The following is a 24,012-nucleotide window of genomic DNA, read 5'->3' on the forward strand; positions in this document are numbered from 1 at the left end:
GTTTGCCCACTAGTGTAATATCAAACTGTGCAAGTATTACGTGCACTCTGACTTCTGTACAGATTCAGTGCAATAATGGGATCACATTAAATAAGTGTTGTAAAACAATTTTTCTATTCGATGATGCATGGCTACCAAGGCCTAAGAAATATTATGTGCACCTCATTGTATTGAACATTTACATATTTTGTGATTAATTTGTTATTACCTGGCTTCTGTACAAATTCAGTGCAGTAATGTGATCTTTGTAAATAAGTGTTGTTAAATGATTTTTATATACAGTAATGTACGGCTACTATAGCCTAAGACTTATCATATCCATGTCAGTGTATTTAACATTTGCATGCTTTGTGACATGTTTGTTATTACATTTTAAATGAAAATATATTGACTTGTTCCACAACCATGAGAAATGTTTAACATTAACATATCTGTTCAAGTACATGCTGCCTTATGAAGCCCCATCTGTCAATTGTCCCAAGTGGTGTCCATACAACATGCCCAAAGTCAGCCATTGTTTGCTTCATCCTCAGCCCTGCATTAATATGCTTTACTGCATTTAAAAAAAGTGCATGTTGGTGCCACAAGTCTGGGAAGCTGTCTGCCCAGGATGCATTCACACATTTCATCCCAGTGATCATTATTAAAAATAATAAGTTCATGGCTATAATGGACTCCTGTAAGTCAATTGCAAAAGCATTTTAAAACTTTTACAAACTGAGTGCATTGGAATTGCATAGCTCATGTGTGATACATTTTCTGCAAACTCACTTAAAAAGGAAGTTTTGTATTAATCTGCTTATTTTTGAAATTGTTTTAATTGCAAAGCATTGTTTTCTGTGTCTGGCCCTTATATTTACTTGCATTAATAACTTAAGAAAATTGTATCTTAATGAAATATCATCCTATGTTGCCTTGTATATGAACTCTGCAGTTACTTTTTTGTGTAGTTGAGTGTTCGTACCAAAACAAACTGGATGCAACACATAGTTTGTGTTTTCTTACTGATGCAAATTTTAAATCTGTTAACTGATCATTTTGATGAGTTTCTTTGGAAACTTAATAAAAAAGTGAATTGTGAGCCTTTGTCTTGAATTCTATACATAAAAGACTGTAATGACTTTTCGTAATGTTCTCTATGTGAATGAAAGATTACTGTAATTAAGTATATGCTGTTCAATGTACATCTAAATCTTGTAGCTCCATTTAGGGATGCAGAGACTATTAGTTCTATTTTGGTGAATGAATGTATTTAAAAGTATTCAATACATAGTTTCTATAATGATAATTGTTACCTACATGAAACTGTAATAACAAAGGTAGAAAGAAAGTAATTATTGAGGGTAGCAGCAGTAAGTGTACACAGATAGTCACAAATCATTCTTTTGATTCCAGAGCTTCCTTGATCAGGGGAAAGAAATACCACAGGTCCTGCAAATAAGATAATCATGAATTATTTCACATAATTGCTCAGGACTACTGAAGTGTATTCCTAATCTTCTGTTATGTAATCTTGTACCCTCCAACACATTGTTGTCTTTCACCAGATGCAAGAGCATCTAAACAACACTAGTGGACAAAGACATTGAAGGTATGAATTGCTCAGGACTAATTAAGTAAGTCTTCTTAATCTTCTGCTATGTAATCTTTTACCCTCCAACACATTGCTGTCTTTCACCAGATGCAAGAGCATCTAAACAGAACTAGTGGATAGAGACATTGAAGGTACAAAGGAAGGAAATGGTTAAGTAATACAAAAGGAACTTCCAACATTGTCTACAGAAAGTTTATGGAGTAAGACAATTCTCCAACAGTTGAACAGTGCTGTACTAATTCTAAAAATATTAAGGTATCCTCAACTTGTCGGTTGATTTGTGCACCACAGTCCTGTACTAGGTATGGTCCTGTTGGAGTTGGAATGCTATTGTCTTCTTTTGGTCTTGGAACTGATTTACCCAGCCATTTATTAGGCCACTTACAGTTTAAAATTGGCTTTGAACTGCAGAGCACCATGGTGTTTCTTACATTAACAAATCATTGCCAGAAGTGAGAGAAGCAATAGTTGGCAGAAAAGAAGTTCGTGGTTTGACTTCAGGGCCTTTGGATTTGTAGGGTGGCATCTACCTGCTGTGTCACCAAGCCACTTTAACTTCACAAGAAAGGAGTCAGACAAGATAGAAAAAGCTACAGGCCTATCAGCCTCCTCTCCATAATGCATAAGACCTATACTAATAATAAAACGAAAACTACCATGTCTGTCTGTTTGAACACACTAACCTCCAAAGTTACTAGATGAATTTTCATGAAGTTTTCAAAGGGTAAATTGAGCATAGCTTCGAGCAAAGAACCAGTAGATGGTGCTAGCTTTTTTACTCTGCAACGGATGTATTTTTGGAATGTACCATTAGCAACAGAATCAAGCACTGCAGTCTTATCCTTATGGATACTAACTAACAGCAGATTCACTTGGCTAGGATTTTCAGGTTGACTGAGTTTGCTTTAAACATAACAGCATTGATTTGCTTCTATCAATAGGTTTTATTTATATTTTACTTCTTTCCTAGGAATGTTTTTTACTTCAGTGACAGAATTATTCTCAGAAGTTTACCTCAGTGACAGAACTAAGCACCATAATCTTATCTTTACAAATACAAACTAACATTTAATTTACTTGTCTAGGATATATGAATTTACTGGTTTTGTTATGGATATTAAAAACTTAATCAGGCTGCTTTGCTTCTTTTGATGGTTTTATTTATATTCTTTGCTAGGAAAAGTGTGTTTATTAAGTTTCCTTTGTAATTTATGCATTTACTCATTACATTTCCATTTCATTACGAATAAATACGCTTGTAAAATGGTTGAATCTTTGTGAATACACAAGGATGGCTAAAAGACTGAGAATTACGCTGTCTCAAGAATCGAATGAGATCTGTAAGGCAATACTTGCTGTAGCTCAAGAACACCAGCCTTTAACTCGCTCTTTGGAACTCATGGAGTCTTAAAGTTACTTCTTTGCAATGAAACATTGTAGAAGTGGGGATTTTGATGCAAGTTTTTATATCCCAAATCCTACTTATTCCTACCAATTTACAATTTTGGTTTAAACTTGTGCACAATGCCTGGTGAGCTTATGTTATGCCGTAATCAAAGCACAAGACCAGATGTTGCATGTTGCGGGTGTGTACCTCTGTGTCAGTTGCTTTTTGCATTTCCTGCCCTGTGTGGTTCTCTCCTATATTAGTGAAGTAGACAAGCTTTTTATGTATGTCCCCAATCATACTGCTTCAGATGTTGTATACAAAGAAACTTTATAAGTCAAAGACTAAATTCCATGTATATGAAGTCTTAGGCACATATAAAGATGAGAAATGTGCAAAAATTTTGTGACTGGAAGTTGTGGGCAAAGTGTATTTATTGTGCTCCACTGACAAATTTCATGAGTTTATTTTTTTGTTTGCAGACAATTACAACAGGCTCCTATTTTTTTAAGTATAGTATTTTCAGTAATAAAAAAACAGGAGTCCGGCAAAAGACTTAGTTTTATTCAAAGAATCACAATATGAAATAAAAAGTGGGTGTTCTCATTAGAAATGATGAAGCTCACCTCATTTTTGCCCCCAGAAATGCCATCTAAATAAAACTAATATGGATTGCTCGTGACTAGTCTTATCAGAAATTCTTTAGGATGTATATTTCTCAAATATATATATTTATAAAAATAAAAATTCCAAGATAGAAACTATGAACAAAAATGCAGATGATTGATAGATTGCAATATAAACATTTAACAGTTAAAGGAATATTGCGACTGTGTGTGTGTGTGTGTGTGTGTGTGTGTGTTCCTGAGTTATTGGTATAGAGCTCAATTTGCTATAGTGACTGACACTTCTGATAATTCTTTATTAGTCCTGCAGTCAGCAGAAACACCAAACACAATAACATTCCTCAATGATTTTACTGTACTATGCCAATTTGCAATTAGATTCCATATTTTGTTTATGTTTGTTTATATTTTCCATGCCATTATCTCCATTTAAGTCTAATACACAAATCAGATGCATCCATATTTGCATTTGATACAGTCTTAGAATCTTCAGTATACATGCATGTAATGATGCTTTGGAAGTCAAGTGTACTTCAGAAAGTTTGGAGAAACTGTAATCAAATGAAGTAATATGTTTTGAACCCTACTCTAAAACACATATTGTAATATAGTTTTCAGTATATTTACAACTGAAAATTGATAGATTCTTTGGAGCATTTGAAAGCAAAAATGTATGTGACAAGTTGCTTATTAATATACCATCCACTTGAAAAGAGTAAGTGATTACAACATGTTTTTGAAATCAAGTCGCACGATCCAGTTGTGGAATCTCAAATACCTATCCTGTAAATGTAACTAGGGATATTCCCATGGTGAAAGAGCTTCCTTATTGTTGGCATTTGGAATTGTCTGCTGAATGTTCATTCAATACACCATGATAGCAGCAGCAGGTTGCATATTATATGAGGTGTGTTTTGTAAGTAAGTCCCATTTTCTTGTAGACACTAGTAGTTTGCGTGCATACTGCAATGAGCGCATGCATCATGTACTGTCATGACTCGGCAACAACTGTGCTCAGTATCAGCTCTGTAGCTAACCTGTACGGTTCTGTTCTGTGCTTTTGAAATGTTTAAAACTGTCAACTTGCCCGCCACATGTGAGGTTCACTCAGTGAATGGCTTTTGTCAGCAAGGAACCTGTCTCCTGCAGAAATTCATCGACAGATTTGCAGAGTGTATGGTGATACTGTTATGAGTGAAAGCAAAGTGCGTAAGTGGGTACAAGAATTCAAAGATGGCCGTGAAAATGTCCATGATGAGGAACGCTCTGGTCACCATTCTTTGATTGCAGATGAATTGGTGGCTTCAGTTGAAGCAATGATTCGTGAGAACAGGTGCTTCACAATAACAAGTCTCTCAAACGAATTTCCTGACATGGCAAAATCAGTGCTTTACAACATTGTTTCTGAACACTTAAAGTTTAGGAAACTGTGCTCCCGTTGGATCCCGAAACTCCTAACAGAGGACCACAAAAACCAAAGATTTGTGTGTGCAGTGTGCAGTGTGTGCAGTGATTGCAGGGAAAGTTCCCAACTGCGCAATTCATAAAAGCTGGTGTTGGTGGGATGGATCCATACGGCACAGGCTGTGAAGCAGTCATTGATATGAGGGATATCATGTTTGGCAGCGTGTTCAGCAACATGGTGGTCCACTTGCTTTTTGGCCACAGTTTGTTGGTGGCCATTCATGTGGACAGACAGCTTGTTGGTTGTCATGCCTACATAGAATGCAGCCCAGTGGCTGCAGCTTAGCTTGTAAATCAAATGACTGGTTTCACAGGTAGCCCTGCCTTTGATGGGATAGGTGATGTTAGTGACCGGACTGGAGTAGGTGGTGGTTGGAGGATGTATGGGACAGGTCTTGCATCTAGGTCTATTACAGGGGTATGAGCCATGAGGTAAGGGATTGGGAGCAGGGGTTGTGTAAGGATGGACGAGTATATTGTGTAGGTTCGGTGGATGGTGGAGGAGGGGTAGGGAAGGATAATGGGCAGGACATTTCTCATTTCAGGGCATGACAAGAGCTAATCGAAACCCTGGCGGAGAATGTAATTCAGTTACTCCAGTCCCGGATGGTACTGAGTTACGAGGGGAATGCTCCTCTGTGGCCTGACTGTGGGACTTTGGGAGGTGGTGGGAGACTGGAAAGATAAGGTACAGGAGATTTGTTTTTATACAAGGATGGGAGGATAATTACGGTCAGTGAAGGCTTCAGTGAGACCCTCAGTATATTTAGAGAGGGACTGCTCGTCACTGCAGATGCGACGACCACGGGTGGCTAGGCTGTACAGAAGGGACTTCTTGGTATGAAACGGGTGGCAGCTGTCGAAGTGGAGGTATTGCTGGTGGTTAGTAGGTTTGATATGGATGGAGGTACTGATGTAGCCATCTTTGAGGTGTAAGTCAACGTCTAGGAAGGTGGCTCTTTTGGTTGAGTAGGCCCAGGTGAAGCAAACAGGGGACAAGTTGTTGAGGTCCTGGAGGAATGTGAATAAGGTGTCCCCAACTTCAGTCCAGGTAGCAAAGACGTCTTCAATGAATCTGAACCAGGTGAGGGGTTTAAGATTGTGGGTTTTTCAGAAGGATTCCTCTAGATGGCCCATGAATAGGTTAGCATAGGATATTGCCATGCGGGTCCCCATTGCCCTACCATGGATTTGTTTGTAGGTAATGCCTTCAAAGGAGAAGTAATTGTGGGTAAGGATGTAGTTGATCATGGAGACTAGGAAGGAGGTTGTTGGTTTGGAATCCATAGGGTGTCTGGAAGGGAAGTGTTCAATAGCAGTAAGTCCAGGGGCATTAGGAATGTTAGTGTACAGGGAGGCAGCATCAATAGTGACGAGCAGGGCACTGTGTGGTAAAGGGACAGGAACTGTGGAGAGTCGCTTGAGGAAATGGTTGGAATCTTTTATATAGTAGGATAGGTTCTGGGTAATGGGTTGAAGGTGTTGGTCTACGAGAGCAGAGATTCTCTCAGTGGGGGCACAGTAACCGGCCACAATGGGGCGTCCTTGGTGGTTGGGTTTATGGACTTTAGGAAGCATGTAGAAGGTGGGAGTGCGGGGAGTGGTAGGGGTAAGTAGAAAGATGGACTCTGGGGAGAGTTTCTGGGATGGGCCTAAGGATTTGAGTAATGACTGGAGATCCTGGTGGATTATTGGAATAGTATCACTGTGGGATCGTTTGTAGGTGGAAGCATCTGACAGCTGACGGAGTCCTTCTGCCACATAATTGTTGTGGTTCAAAACAATGGTGGTGGAGCCTTTGTCAGCTGGTAGGATTATAAGGTCGGTATCAGTTTTTAGATGGTGGTCTGCGGTTCTTTCTGCGGATGTAAGGTTAGTTTGTATGTTGAGGGATTTGGGGTATGATGTTGAGGCAAGGTTTGAGGTTAAGAAATTCTGGAAAGTTAAAAGGGGGGGGGGGGGGTTTGGAGGCAGTTGGGGTGAATCACAGTTGGATGGAGGAGTGAACTGAGTTAGGCAAGGTTCAATATTGGTCTTAGGTTGAGTCTGATTGGTCGGGTTGGTGGCGAAAAAGTGTTTCCACTGTAGGCACCAGGAGAAGGAGAGAAGGTCTTTAACTAGTCCTGCATGGTTGAATTTGGGAGTGGGGCAAAAGGTGAGGCCTTTGGATAGGACTGATATTTCTGTGGGACTAAGGCTTCTGGAGGGAAGGTTCATAACTGTGTTGCGGGTCTTTTTCGGTTATGGGTTGTGTGTGGTGGTGGGAGGGAGTTTTGGAGGGTGGGGTAAGTGTAACAGGTCTGCAAGACAGGGTTTTGTCCACCACTCCCACCATACTATCCCTCCCCCTCCCCACCCCAGCCTCCTCCTTACCCCCGCCCAGACACCACTCCCATCTTGCACTGGTGCTACTGCTCGCAGTGTAGTTTCAGCTCTCTGAGACTGCAAACGTGTGTGCAAGTTGCATTTGTGTGTGTGTGTGTGTGTGTGTGTGTGTGTGTACTGCTGACAAAGGCCTTAAAGGACGAAAGCTATAACTGTGTGAATCTTTTTGTTGTGCCTATCGCAACTCAGCATCTCCGCTATATGGTGAGTAGCAACTTTCCGTCTCTGGTATTGTTATATTCCATCCTGGATTTTCCATTGTTTACGATGGGAGATATGATATTGTGAGAAGAATTTGACAAAGCATTGAAAGACCTAAGTGAAAACATGACCCAGGAGTAGACATCATTCTTTCAGAATTATTAAGATCCATGGGAGAACCAGCCCTGATAAAACTATTCCACCTAGTGCATAAGATGTTTGAGATGGGTAAAATACCCCCAAACTTTAAGAAGAATCTAAAAATCCCATTCTCAAAGAAGGCAGATGCTAACAGGTGTGAACATATTAGACCATGAGTTTAATAAGTTGTGGTTGCAAAATATTGGCACACATTATGTGAAGAAGAATGGAAGAATGGGAAAACTGGTAGTAGCTGTCCTTGAGGAAGACCAGTTGTCAGCTCCAGAGAAATGTAGAATACATGAGGCAATATTTGACCCTGCATCTTATTCTAGAAGATGGTTGAATAGAGACAAACTTAAATTTGTAGCATTCGTAGATTTAGACAAAATTTTCTTGAAATTTTGAAATTACCAGAGATAAAGTACAGTGGGCAAAACATAATTTACAACCTGCACCGAAACCAGACTGCAGTCCGGCATGAAAGAGAAGCAGTAGTTGAGGAAGCATGAGACAGGGTTGTAGTCTATCCCCGATGTTATTGAGTGTGTACAGTGAGCAAGCAATAAAGAAAATGAAGGGGAAATTAAAGAAAGAGAATTAAAGTTCAGGAAGAAGGAATAAAAGCTTTGAGATTGCCAATGATGTAGTAATTGTGTCAAAGGCAGCAAAGGACTTAGAAGAGCAGTTTAACAGAATGGATAGTGTCTCTAAAAGAGTTTATAAGATGAAGATCACAAAAGTAAAACAGTGATTATATACTGTAGCTGAATTCAATCAGATGATGCTGACGAAATTAAATTAGGAAATGAGACACTAAAACAAGTAGATGAGTTTAGCTGTCTGGGGAGAAAAATAACTTAAAATGGTTGAAATAGACAGCATACAAAATATAGATTGGGAATAGCATGAAAACCATTTCTGAGAAAGAAAAATTTGCTAAATCTACTATAAATTTAAAAGCCCAAAAGCGTTTTCTGAATTTACTTGTCATGAATGTTGCATTGTATGTAAGTGTAACATGGACAGTAAACAATTTAAACAAAAAGAGATTAGAAGCTTCTGTGATGTGGTTCTATAGAAGAATGCTGAAGATTAACTCATAGATGGAATAACTCATAAGAAGGTATTCAACTGAGTTGGGGATAAGAGAAACTTATTGCACAATTTGAATAAAAAAGGAATTTGTTGGTAGGACACATTCTGTGGAATCAAGGAATAGTCAGTTTGGTGGTAGATGGAAGTGTGGGGGTAAAAATTGTAGAGGGAGATCTAGGCAAGAAAACAGTCAGCAGATTCAGATGGATGAATGTTGCTTGCACACGATGGACTAGTGTGGAGAGCCGCATCAAGTCAGTCTTCAAGCTGAAGTACAAAACAACATTCATACACCAACTATCAGAATGTCAGATCAGCTTTCTCAGCAACTATCTAGAGAAATGCAAACACCAAGTTTGCAGGCTCTGTTGAATTTGTACACTGCCTCAGTCAGTTGCGGGTAATGGATATTGCTATACCATACATGTGTAATTTTTTCACTGGTAAGAATTCCGTACAAACTCTGTAGCTCCATTAAATGCTTGGTTGAACCCAGATATGAGTTTTGAAACTAGTCCATAAATACCCTGTTCTAGAAAACCTTTACATGGAACATTTGGAGGCAAATGTGCCATAGTCTAATAAGTTTAAGCCAAGTGTGCACCAATTGGTATGTGGCCAAAACATTGTATGAAGTCTATATGAACATCAAAATCTTCACACTTTCTTGGTGTGTCTAAATGCTGCCCAGCCTAGTAAACAAATTCGTGTTGGAACTTGCAAAAGAAGGCCTATCATCTTCTCTTGACGTGTCAGTTAAGAGAAGAGTGGATAGATCTCTGGACCTTAGCATGTATAGAAAAACAATATTCACCAACTTGTAAGTGTCATTTTGAGGACTCTGGTCTATAATATTACGTGAAGTTAATAATGACATAGCTTGCTTATGCCTCTTTGAAGAACTTGGGTTTCTTATACTCACTTCCCTGTTCATTTACTGCTTCATGGTTTTTGTTGTTGATAAAAAAAGCTGATTCAGCTGAACTTTGATTTGCAGTAACACAATACAAGATAGAAAAATAATTGTCGTTTGGATTATGCTCTCTTGTCTAATTTCAGAGTGGAACTATATACTCCAGTACAAAGGTATTCAGCAGGCTCCCATCTGACATAAAGCAATAAATTGGAAATCTCTACCTATTCAAATGAATTTTAATTGTTTATTACCTGAATTTTTGTACTTTGGCGTTGACAATTCTCATTTTTTTATGTCATTGTGGCAAGTCGGATATTGCTTTAGTAGAAAGAAAACGTGAGGAATGTATATTTCTGGTTTTTTATTTCAATTTTTGTAATACAAAAGGGACTTCAGAATCCCATCAGGTCACAATGGTCCAGTCACCAACAAACATCACTTCATAAGAATTGATATTAAAAAAACAAATTTTTGTCTCACTGACACACAATATCACCTTACATTAAGAACACTTTGTATGAGTTTTTAATTGTAAATTTAAACAGCATAATTTTCACATTTTCCACAATTAGCAATAAAATCTGGCCTCGAGCTCCAAGCTTTTCACCTCAAATTTCATTTGAAAGTGGAAACTTCTACTTTCTTCCTTTGTTCTGAAAATAATGGGAGATATGTTGTCTCATCACTTGTCATCTTTGTATTGAATTTCTGCACCTTCTTTAGAATAAGTGGAAATTTTCTCTTGAAGATGAGATATGGCTTGGTGTTTTTTTTTGTTTGTCTGGCCCCTTGAATTCGCAAGTTTGAATTATCTGAGGACATGTTTTGTTTCGGAATCACTACTTTCCTAAATTGGTGTATCAAAATCATATGAAGAAAACTTCTAAAGTAACTCCCTTATCCCCTTATCTTCCAATTTTCTTGCCATGTCCTGTCATGCTAAAACATGAAGCTGTAAACCTGACAGAACTTACAAGTACAAAATATTTTAACAAAAATTTTTGACATTTTGTGCTTCTAAACATTTATTAACATAAATAGATTTGCGATGAAAGTGAGGAAAAATATGAGGACCAAATTATTACAGTAAACATTCAAAATCAAGCACAGAATGATCCACATCAAACTACAGACACACAAATAATGCGAGCATTGTAAGTATTGAAATTCAAACTGCTCTGGAGCCACAGGTAAAACATCTGTAAAAGTTATGCGATACGTAACAATGTACCATACTAATAATAAATGGGATGCAAATGGTCAACAATCTCCTAACTGAAGAGAATGTTTTATGACCCCCACCCTTAAAAGAAAGAGGTCCTGTCAGATCATAAAAGGTTGAAAGCATACTTCACCAACCACTCCTCTATATATTACCTCACTATCTAAACAAAAATCTGCAAACTCCTATTGCCTACATGGCAAATAGCAATTTTCATTTTACAGCTACACGACAAGTAGACGTGTACTGCAGACATGCCTCCATTGTTACAAATGCAGTTAATTATTTTCTTTGAGAAATAACAATATAATCAAGTTATATTAAGCTATCTAGAAGATAAACAACATGTGTTTAGTATAACAGGGGAAAGAGCAGCCTTTTTTTTCCAAAATTTATTAAGTTTCATTTAGCTGGTGTATATGCAGATCATATTAATCAATATAGTGATGGACTATTCTTAACGTAATTGGTTATGTATGCCAGTAGTTTTCTTTTTATTTAGTTTTATTTACTTATTTATTTGTTGTTAGGCAGCACATGTTGAAATAGACAATTTTACATTTCAAGTTTTACACACATTTAATACTTTATCATCTTATTGCTAGAAATTTGCTTAGTACTGTCAAATTGATGTGGAGTACTTGGGGCAGGTAAGACACAATACACACTCTACACTATACAATTCTGTAGTTGAAACTTCCTGGCAGGTTAAAACTGTCTGCCGGACCAAGACTCGAACTCAGCCCTTTTGCAGGCAAGTGCTCTATCAGACAGACTTGCCTGCGACAGACAAAGGCCCTGAGTTCGAGTCTTGGTCCGGCACACAGTTTTAATCTACCAGGTAGAGCACTTGCCTGCGAAAGGCAAAGGTCCCGAGTTCGAGTCTTGGTCTGGCACACAGTTTTAATCTGCCAGGAAGTTTCATATCAGCACACACTCCACTGCAGAGTGGAAATCTCATTCTGGAATTCTGTAGTTTTTTGCATGTACTTTAACAGTTTCAGGAGTACAAAATATTGAATTTTTATTTCCTTCTTAGCTTAATTATTACCGTAAGAGATGGGTTTGAACAATACATGGAGATGTGGAGATTTACTGTGTACATTCAAATTCATTAACACTGTAACACTTATCTTCTGACAATTTATGGAGATGCTCCTTGAAAGTATCATTTGGTAAATCTCTTATTGATGGTGGTAGCTTGTTATATAGGTTCATTCTGATGTGTTTAAAACTGCTTCAGATCTGGCTCAGTCTAGTAAATTCTTACATAGCATTTATTTTTATGGATAGGTGTTCTGCAAAGTAAAATTAGTTAGTTAGTTAGTTTTGTGAAAAGAAGACTTGTTTTAATATAAAGGCAAGGTACAGTCAAGATGCAAGATGTTGAGCTCTTTAAAATGCTTTTGACATGGTTCTCCACTTTTAATTCTTGTGATTGATGTTATAGCTTTCTTCTGCCACAGGAACACTCTTTGTGTATCAAGAGAATCGTCCCACAGTTCTATTGCAAATGAGACTGAAAGAAGGCATAATAGTAAGATAGTTGTTTACCAACTAGTGTTTTTAATTTGCTTCGCAAAAAGATTACTCTAGATAATTTGGTACATAATTGTTCGGTGTGGCTGTTCCAAGTCAGTTTGGGATCCAGATGGATTCCAAGAAGTCTAATGGAGTCACATTTACTTGCTTTTTCATTTAGCTTGTGCAGGAAGAATACTTTCAGTCTTGCTATTGTTTAGTATAAAGTTGTTATGTTGTGCCATATGGCAGGCTCTTGATGCATTGATTTTGTATTTTCCATCACCTCCTCCAAGTTTTTATCCACAATAATCAGGGTCACGTCATCAACATATATTATGGACTTGTGAGACATGAAAATAGGCAAGTCATTCATGTAAATCAGAAAAAGGAATGTCCAAGCACTGATCCTTGTGGTACACCTCTAACAACTGGTAGGGCATTTGATTGAGTTATTTTCTACAACCATCTGAGTTCTGTTAATCAAGTAAGGTCTAATTAGTGCCAGTTTGTTATTCTGGATACCATACACACTAGTTTATTTATGAGTATTTCATGAAACACACTGTCACATGCTATGTTCAGGTCTAACAGTAAGACATGGCTGACGGACTTTTTCTCAGAGCCATAAAGAATATCAGTAACAAGAATTTCTAGTGCATTTACTACAGACAAACCTGGTCTAAAACCAAAGAGTGACGTGGAAAGTAGATTGTGATCCACAAAATAGCTGCAAAGGTGTAATTTAGTACAACATTCTGTTACCTTGGATATTGAACAGTAACTTTCAGGTCTAGTTTTGTCCTTGAGATGACAATAGTAGCCTTCAGGACTTCAGGAAATTTTCCAGTCTTAAAAGAATTATTGATCAGAAAGTTAAGAAAGACAACCTTAATGTCAGGTGTCTGTTTCAGGATGATGTTTGAGATGCCACAGCAATCCTCACTGTAAGAGATACATAGGTTTGAGGCTATTTTGTGTACAGTCTGGCAGGTAGCCTGCTTCCACTTAAAATATAAGTTATTTGAGTCAGGTATGTTATGGAAACTACTTCCAGTAGAGTCAGGTATGTTATGGAAAGTAATTCCAGAAGTTGCATCATCTGATGTGGAGGTGACAGGAGCTTCCCACTTAGTGCTATTTACAAAGAACACATTTACTATCCGTGTCAACATTGGAATTTATTGCCTGTTTTTGTGTTTCCCTGCAACATGTTTATTACCATCAGGCAGCTTTACATTTGTTGTTAGAATTTTCTTTGAAAGCATCTTTGGCTCTCTGCTTTGCTGTCTGTGTTTCTGTCCTGTATTTCTTCCTGGCTTCTTTGTACCTGTGTTTTGGTTCCAGGTTACCAATTTTAGCCATTTTGTGTGGGACAACAACAATGTTTCACTGACTGCAATTTAGGTGGAAACCAGTTGTTCCACTTTTTTGTTTGGTGCTCTATCTGTTTTCACCTTTTTGGTTATGTGTGGACAACAGCTTTGAAATAAGTTCATTAGTATGTTCTCACAATTATATAGACCTAAGTTCTGATAATTGTTGTTGTAGCTGTGTAATATTGTCTTGATATAACAGTCTGATCCTCTTAAGGTGTTTTTGTTGCTGAATAGGATAGTTTTCACAGTTGACCATCAGCCATGGGCCATGGTGGTTGGATAATGTTGGATCTGTCACTCCAAGCTGATAGTCATCTTTGACCAGATTGGAGGTTTTGTTATCCGAGCATGCATCTAATGGGGTTGGCTTGTCATTCACACTGTCCAAGTTGTTGGACCTTAACATGTTTTGAAAATGAGTGACAGTTGATGTTTTATGCTCCAATACTAGTATCACCAATATAACAATGAAAATAATCATTTATTGATACTACAATGTAAATGGATAGGTAAAAATATCTACTCATCCACCGCCGGCAGGGGAACATATACAGAAAAGAATGTAATGTTTACAACCTTTTGGAGCCAGTGGGTCCTTCTTCTGGTAGGAGAGTTGAGGGGGAAGGAAGATGGGTGAAGGAAATGGACTGGAGAGGTTTAGGGAAATGGATACAGTTCAGGAAAGTCACTGTGAGCTCTGGATCAGGGGAGAGTTACCGGATGGGAGAGAAGGAAAAACTGATTGTTGGGGACTGCACCAGACGAGATTTGAAAACCTGAGAGCTTAAAGGTAGAAGACAGGGTAATATGCAAGACAGAGATTACTACTAAAACAACGTGCATAAATTAATAAGACTGAAAAGTTAAGTGCATTGTATGTAACAGTGGTGGGAGGGGGGGGATGGAAAGTGAGTAAATGAAAGGTGTAGAAAACTAAAATGGCATGAAGAAAGGAGTATTTACTGTGAAGAAATGCTGAGATGGAAGGAATTAATTTAAATTAAGGCCAGGTGGGTGGCAAAAACCAAGGACATGTTTTAGGGCTAGTTCCTACCTACGGAGCTCTGAGAAAGTGATGCCTGGGGGAAGAATCCAGATGGCATGTGGGGTGAAACAGCCAATGAGGTCATGATTGTCATGTTATACAGCAGTCCCTGCAACAAGATATTGTGTGTTTCCTGTATACATCCCCTGCCTATGCCCATTCATCCTGACTGATAACTGGGTGATAGTCATGCCAATGTAAAAGGCTGAACAGTGTTTACATAACAGCTGGTATATGACGTGTCATTTTACAGGTGGCTGTCCCTTTGGTAGTATACGTTTTGCCAGTTACAGGGCTGGAATAGGTGGTGGTAGGAGGGTGCATAGGGCAAGTCTTGCAGCGGGGGTGGTCACATGGGTAGGAGCCATAGGGTAGGGTGATGGGGTGCAGAAGGAGCATAGGGTGTGTCAGGGATACTGCAGAGATTGGGAGTTATATGAAAAGCTATTCTAAGTATTGTGGGCAAAATCTCAGGCAGAATGGATCTCATTTCAGAGCATGATTTTAGGAAGTCATGGCCTTGTCAAAGTAGCTGATTGATACATCCAAGACCAGGATAATAATGGGTGACAAGTGGTGTGCTCCAAAGTTGTTTTTTGCAGGGATGAGCAGTACCAGAATTGTGTGTGATGACCCAGAAAATCTGCTTTAGACCTAGGCTGTTGGGATAGTTACATCCAGTGAAGGCTGATGTGAGAGTGGTGGTGTATTTCTATAAAGAGTCTGCGTTCAAACAAATACATTTGCCTGAACGCCAAGGCTGTATGGGATGGAACGTTTGACATGGAAAGGATGGCAGCTGTCAAAATTTAGGTACTGTTGTTTGTTAGTAGGTTTGAAGTGGATAGAAGTGTGTGGGTGGCCTTCGGTGAGAATGATATCAACATGTTGACTGTACCCCTTTCCGTAAACCTCTCCAGTCATTTTCTTTCGCCCCTCTTCCTTCCACTTCAATTCTTCTGCGAGAAGAAGGAGCGACCAGCTCCAAAACCTTGTAAACATTAAATCCTTTTGTGTGTGTGTTCCCCTGCTGCAGCTCGGTGAGTAGATTTTTTATCTATCCATTTACATTAATGTCATTGTTGTATGTTATCTTGTGGTGCTTGTATTGTGCCAGCAGATATTCATTTAGAGTCTCCATTTGATCGCTAAACTGATTCATATCAGAGGTTGGGGTGTGATAAAAAGAGATAAGCAATAACTATGGTTTAGGAAATAATACTACAACAATTTCAAAAAGCTGATCAACTTTTTGTGTTATATATTCAGTATTAGAATTTTTGTTCACAAAAATAGCAGCTCATCTATTTTTACTTTTGCTTCTATGGTATGAATTTGCTAATTCATATCCATCTGGAATATAAAGAGCAGCCTCAGCAGGTGTGAGCCATTGTTAATTTACACAAAAAATGTGATATGGGTTTAAGTTCAGGAATACATATGTTTCATCTGTTTTGTTTCTGATTGACTGATCACTGAGATGCATAATTAAAATTCTGTTGCTGGTAGGGATAGGTAAAGAACTTTGGTGGTACTGGATGTGGCATAGTAGTTCATAAAATGTCTCTGCTGCAGCTACTCACATCCCTGCTTCTGGTAGATGAATTAGTGGCTGCACTATTCTTCGTCTTGGCTGCTGATATGGCTGTATTTGCAGCTCTGGCCAGTCCACTGCCGTTGCAGTTTGTTGAAGTGGTTGGTGCTGTTGGTTCAGTAGTTGATTCTACGTATGGTTCATACCATCACAGTTCACTGACTGTCTTTTGGGAGTTACTTTTAATTGTTTCAGTAATCAACTTTCCTGACACACATTTTCCTTTACTATTCAAGTGAAGTCCATGTGTGGTGAAGTATGCTCTATCAAGTGGGTTGACATCTATTAATTTGACATTACTGAACATCTTACATGTGCTTTTAAGTTTTTCATTTATTCTATGAATTTCATTGTTTACAAGTGAGCATTCCATCAGGTCACATCTGTGGCTGAAGTTTACAAGTATGATGTTTGCATTAATTAGAAGTAATAGAAGCCTCAAGAGCTGTTTAAACATGTTCACAGCTCTATATTTGTAAATGTCAATTGCTCCACCACAAATCATTATGCTGCTCTGTGGAGTCATTTTTCACAATATTTCTGGTTACTTCTTTGAAATCAGCATCTGGCTTAATTGTACTTGTTATTGCTATTGAATTACTAATACTTCTAAGTTCTTGAGAAAGTCCTTTCACATGGTTGTCTCCATATACATTGATTCCTGTTTCTTTCTTCTTCCCAGTGCATCGCTTATTTTCATTTACACTTTTTGTATCTCTCTTTGGGTCATTTTTTGTAGAGATATTTTTATTACCAGTAATCATATTGATCATTTGTCATGTTTTCACAGTATTGTTGACTTTTCATGGAGGAAAAACACTTTTATCATTGTTCATTTCTTTTCCTTGAGCTCAAGAGCAGTGAATTTATTTGTGACTCTTTATATATTCCCACTTTTAATTTTGTTTTGCTTAACATTTGGTGAGACATTATTCATAGGTTGACACCATGTGTCACTGTTTACATCCAAATTGCTCAAATGACAATTATCTTTAAGAGGCAGTTGCTTCTTTAAATTTGCACATTCTTCACTCAGAGCACTGTAATTCTTTAAGGTGTCAACTTCATTCTGAAGTTCTTTTATTAACTCATCTTTGTCCCTCAAAACCTTCCTAATGTCTTGTTGGCATGTTTCTGTAATTAACTCTTGACATGACCAAATGAAATCATTTGTTATAAATTTTATAGACACCTTTGAGCAGTTCTCGCAGAATAAAAGTTACATATTGGGCACCAAATACCTTTTACAACTTTTCTTAACATACTTTACACTTATTATTAGTATTAATTATATTTTTTTCATGATTGTTCTCAGTAACAACATTAATCTGTGCCATCTCACCTGTGTCTGTATTATGAGCATTAATATCACCCCTTGGCGCCATCTTTAAAGCACAATGCAGGCCCTGCAGATGATTGCTTGGCAAGTGCCATCATAGTTAGTAGTGTGTCAGGGAAGGCAGGAGTGGTCCATACAATGTAAGTCTTCTAATCACTGCAGGCAATGTTCCTTCAAAGTCACAGTGATTCACAGTAGCTTTGCAGTAATCAGGACCACTTCATTTATAACATGGTCTCTCCAAGTTATGTTAGGTACTTAGCTTACATTTTTGTTTAGCATACAGTGTCCAAGTCTCAGCACATAAAAGAGGATGATTTCTTGGTAGATGAGCATTTTTGTGGCTTGTGGTAGTGTTTGTTGTGCCATGCTTTTATGTGGAACTTCCTGAATGTATTTGTTACTTAGCCAATTCTCTCTCTCATTTTGTCATTTAAAGGGAGACCTTCTGACATCAGTTGGCTGAGGTAGCAGAATTTATTGCATCCATTCAACAAGAGACCATCCAAACTTATGGTAGGCATAGCCATGCATAGTTGTGCCATGATCACAGTCTTCCTTACATTCACAGACATTGCCAAAGTATTATATATTGGTTCCTTGAGAAAACTGATGTGCTGAAACCCCTCCTTGGTTCTAAGCATTAGGCAAATGTCAACTGGCACTTGAATGCTTGCAACACTACTCACATGGATCTAAGCAAAGCAAAGGCAATATTGTAATAAGTGTTTGCCCATGTGGTGCAGGGAACCCTGAAGGAGCAGGTAGAGGAGGAGGAAATTAGTGGGTAATGTCCCATCAACACCAAGGTCATTAGAGATGGAGCACAAGCTCAGATTAGGGAAGGATGGGAAAGGAAAGCAGCCACACCTTTTGAAGGAACTATCACACCATTTGTCTTAAGCTATTTAGGGAAATTATGGAAACATTAAATCAGGATTGCCGGATATGGGTTTGAACCATTGTCACTCCGAATGCAAGTCCAGTGGGCTACCCACAAGGCACACTGGAGAAGCTTTCTGTGCATGTGTACCCTTGAGTCTAAATGTGGGTTTTGACCTCACCTACCTATTGTTGATATTACCTTCACACTATGAAAAATTTGGAAGAGTGCCATCAGAAGACCACATTGATACTTACTTTCATGGACCTAAACAAGGCATCTGACACAGTCAACAGAAACAGACTGTATACTTCACTAGTGAAGATAGGGTGTCTTCCAAAACTCCTTGTGATTTCCCTAAATTGCTCCAGGCAAATGCCGGGATGGTTCCTTCGAAAGGGCATGGCCAACTTCCTTCCCTAATCCGATGAGACCAATGACCTCGCTGTTTGGTCTCTTCCCCAAAACAACCCATCCCCAACCCCAAAACTCCTGAAGGAGATCAGGGCTTTCCATGACAATATGGGCGATGCTGTGATATTTGTTGATAGCACAACTGATCTGTATGCCGTGCAAAGAGGAGCTCATCAAGACATGTGCTGTTCCCTACCTTGTTTGTTATATTCTTCTCAGTACTTCTCAATGTTGCTTTCAGTGAACCAAACCTGGGCAATCATCTACATGCAAGGGCTGATGGGAAACTGTACATCATCTCACTAGTCAGAGCCAAGCGCCATTTTGAGGACTTAGTTACAAGCAACCTTTTATTCGCTGGTGGTGCAGCATTCATAGCACACAATCATACAGTCTTTAAAGACATGGAAAAATTTGCTCCCCTGTACAAGTTCTTCTCTATGCCTGTTAATGTAAGGAAGACTGTGATTATGGCACAAGGATACATGGGTATGCCTGCCATAAATTTGGATGGCCCTTTGTTGAATGTAGACAAATTCTGCTACCTCGGCTACCTAATTTCAGAAGATCCCTCTCTGGATGACAAAATGAACACAAAAATTGGCAAAGTGACAAACACTTTCAGGGAGTTCCACACAAGAGTATGTAATAACAAACACCTTGCAGTGTCTACAAAAATATTCATCTATCAAGCAGTATGGTGAGCATTGTCCTCTTGTATGGTACTTAGACTTGTATATTGTATGCAAAACAAAAATGTAACCTCAATACCTAGATGTGATAAATGAAATGGTCCTGAATACTGCAAAGCTACCAAGTGTCACCACCACTCTCAAGGAACATCACCCGCAATGTCTAGGTCACTTACATTGTGTGGACAACTCCCACCTTCCCTGACACTCACTAAGTGTGATAGCGCTTGCCAAGAGACCACCTGGAGGACCTGCATTGTGCTTTAAAGACAGTGCAAAGGGTGATATTAATGCTGATAATACAGACTGCAACAATTGCGAAGACCTCACCAAAGAATGCAGCAGATGAAGGAAACTCATCAAAGACAACAGAAAGTTTCTCAAAGGCACCTGGATCAACAACTTAGCTATCAAACATGCATGTAGACAAGTGCCTATATGAATTTATTGAACCCCGCTATTGAGGTGATGTACACTTTCCATACCTGTGGGCATCAAGTGGGCTATTGCATCAAACTCCTGAGTCACCAATAAAAGTGGTTGCCTAGTGCTACTTTAATCTTCCTCTGGATTGATTGATTGAATTGGTAATGTATACATTGGCGTTTTCTATATTCCTACCTGATGCTACTTGAATCTACCACTGGACTGACTGAGTTGGTAATTTATATATTGATGTGTTCTATGTTCCTGAAGGTTTTCTGTCTCGGTATATACGAAATGTGAAGAATGAAAGAACTCACACACTGTCAGAGAAGAGAGCTTCATCAAAAAACTACAAAACCTTTAAATAGTTTCTCAAAGGAATGGGTACTCAGCTCGACAAACTGACTGGGATTCACTGCCAAATTAATGGAAAGCAAGAAGGAAAGAAAAATAAGGGGTCATGTACCTATGCTGTGTTGACCCATCTCCAGTAAAATTGGTTGAATTTTATGTAAATATGGCATCCAGTATCACCAGCAAGCATATAAGAAATCTGCTTTATTAAGTTAAATATGGTCTCGAACTATGAAAACCTTGAGCATACCCCATTCTGTGCCAGTGTGACATACTATTTTTGCGACAGACATTTAGAGTAACAGACATGTTTAAGAAACATCAGCAACACTCCTGACTGAAAAAAAAAAAACCAAGAAAATCAGCTGCGAGTGTCAACTTTAATGATAATGATAGAAGTTGAAGAAATAAATTAAATTTGATGATTTAAGAAAGAGGACATAGGCTGAAGGCATGAATTGAAGATCGTATTATGGAAGGCATTGGACTAGGGCAGTCATGCAGCTGTGTTACATGTACTGCTACAGTGGTGTGTAATGGCTAGCAAGTCTGCCTAGCAAGCAGGAGACCTTATTTCAAATCCTGTGCGAGGCACCAATTTTTATTCATTTCTTCAGCTTCTGTCATTATTGTAGATAAGGTTGAGACACATGTCTCAAGGAAAATTTAATTAGATTAGATCTATAGATCAACTACGCCTGAGTACAGGCAGGATTTCCCCATTAGTTACAAAGCTGTGATGCTATTCCAATACCAGATAGCCTCGGCAATACTGACAATTTAAGAAACAGAAAATAGACTGAAGGCGTGAAATGAAGTTTGTGTTAGGACAGGCATTGGACTAGAGTAATCCATGCAGCTGTGTTACCTAATGCTGCTATGGTGGTGTGTAGTGGCTAGCACATCTGCCTAGTCAGCAGGATTTCTGGGTCAAGCCCTGGCTGTGGCACAAATTTTAATCCATTCCTTCAGCTTCCATTATTATCCTAGATAAAGTTGAGACTCGTATGTCTCAAGGAAAATTTAATTACATCAGATCTATACAGCACTCAAGGAGTAAATATACTGAAGAGTGAGTGTATAGATTTAGAGATGATTCTCCTAGACCCGTCGTGATTTCATTTTATTCTACTGTGCTTTTTCCCATCTTTAACAACTAAGATTGGTATTATCATTTCTTCTATCAGTGTATGTATCGTTTTCCAATGCTTTATTTTATTTTTCTGCTGTTATCAGTGTTTCGTTACCGTATCCTTCCACCTATTTCTTTGAAGTATTTCTCTCATATTTCTGCGCCAATGCCTCTCTTCTGATCCAGGAGAGTGACGTATCTCCTCATTGTTATCTAGATTCCACACTGTTTCTTTTTGTTGTTTCCTTTTCCAGTCTAGTTATAAACAAAATTTTACACTCCAAAAGTAGTGTGTTCAACCACATTTTCGAATTTGTGTTCAGTTGGCCATACCCTGGTAGCTATTGTTTCAGTGGCAGTAATTAAGTGCTCCCCTTTCATCGTTAATATTGTGAATACCCATTTCCTGGAGTCATTTGGATCACAAAAATATTTTTAATCAAGCAAATGTGCAGCAAGATTAGACTCTTACTATCTACCAGATGAAGAGAAATTTCAGTTTACCTCACTTGCACAAAACATTATTATAAGAACTATATTCAAACCTCAATACTATAAAAAATTTTGCTTCAGCACATAATTCAGAATATAGTATTTGATTGAGCACAAATATCCCAAAAGCTTGGTGAGAGAGACGCCCATAAAGCACCAATCACCAATTTCATCTTGTATGCGAATAATATCAATTTTGTAAAGTGTGAGCTGCAATTTATCACTGATTAGTCATTACTGGACTTATAAATATATCTACAAATGGTAGTTACGAACTTTTATTTATCACCATGAAAAAATAAAGTTGTGTGATTAATTTTTGTTTGTTTGCAAGTACATGTCTACAGCTCTGGTAGACATTTAAATCCTCATTCTGCAGTATCGTAGCACACTGCTATAGTAGCCAAAACAAAATTACACATCATTAATAAAGTGGAGATGGGTCATGTCATTTTGCTCTAGCCCCTCTTCCAGTGTGCTATAGAGCAGGGGTGCAGTGATTTAAATGTGTACCAGGATTGCAACACATACCAGTAAACACAATCAATTACGAGGGTGGTTTGGAAAGTTCTCAGAATGCCATGAGATGTCAGCACTAGCGCAACGAGTTGTTCACGTGATATTCATTGGACTGTTGCTTGTAAACATGTGCCACGTCAGTGATCTTGGAAGAGAGCTGTGGCGGTGACGTGTGTCTGTTGTGGTTCCCGTGTAGTGATTTGCAGAGATGGAAAAAAATTGAGATTCGAGCAGTGATTAAGTACTTCATAAAGAAAGGTATGATAGCAAAGGACATTCATGCCAATTTCCAGAATACACTGGGGGACTCTGATCCTTCATATTCAACTGTTGTCATGTGGACAAATGAATTTAAATTTGGTCAGGAGAGCTTAGATGATGATCCACACACAGGTCGGCCAAGATGTGTCACTACTCCAGAAATCATTGCAAAAGTGCACAAAATGGTCATGGAGGATCACCGACTGAAAGTACTTGAAATTACTCACACTTGCCTGATGTCATCTGAAAGGGTATATCACATTTTAACTGAAGAGTTAGAAATGAAAAAATTATCTGCAAGATGGGTGGCGCAGTTCTTGACACTGGATCAAAAATGCATGAGAATAGACATATCGGAACAATGTTTGGCCCGTTTTAGTAGAAACGAACAAGAGTTTTTGCACCAGTTTGTGACCACAGACGAAACTTGCGTGCACTTCTATACCCCAGAGACAAAACAACAGTGGAAACATGCTGATTCTCTGCCACCAAAGAAAGCAGAGACAATTCCTTCACTGGGAAAGGTCATGGCATCAGTGTTGTGGGATACAAAGGGGATTCTGTGAATAGATTATCTCCCCACTGGGCAAACAATTACTGGAGAATACTATGCTAACCTCCTGAACAAATTGCAACAAAGGACAGGATAAAAAAGGCCAGGTTTAGCAAGGAAGAGTTATCTTCCATCAAGACAATTTGCGCCCACACACATGTGCCATCGCCATGACAAAAGTACATGAACTAAGGTATGAATTGTTGCCACACCCACCTTATTCACCTGATATGGCTCCAACAGACTTCCATCGCTTCCCAAAACTGATAATTTTTCTTGGTGGATGAAGGTTCTCTTAAAATGAAGAATTGATAGCTGGAGTTGACAACTATTTTGTAGGCCTGGAGGAAACTCATTTGCGAGATGGGATCAAG

General features: G+C 38.5%; 1 protein-coding gene across 1 annotated transcript in view; it reads left to right on the top strand.

Moving 5' to 3' along the window:
* LOC124607074 (oocyte zinc finger protein XlCOF26-like) overlaps window positions 1-24,012 on the top strand; it is a 299,664-nt gene that overhangs the window by 227,459 nt on the left and 48,193 nt on the right. The gene's annotated exons all lie outside the window — the stretch shown is intronic.

This window comes from Schistocerca americana, chromosome 3, assembly GCF_021461395.2.
Source record: "Schistocerca americana isolate TAMUIC-IGC-003095 chromosome 3, iqSchAmer2.1, whole genome shotgun sequence".
Lineage (NCBI taxonomy): Eukaryota > Metazoa > Arthropoda > Insecta > Orthoptera > Acrididae > Schistocerca > Schistocerca americana.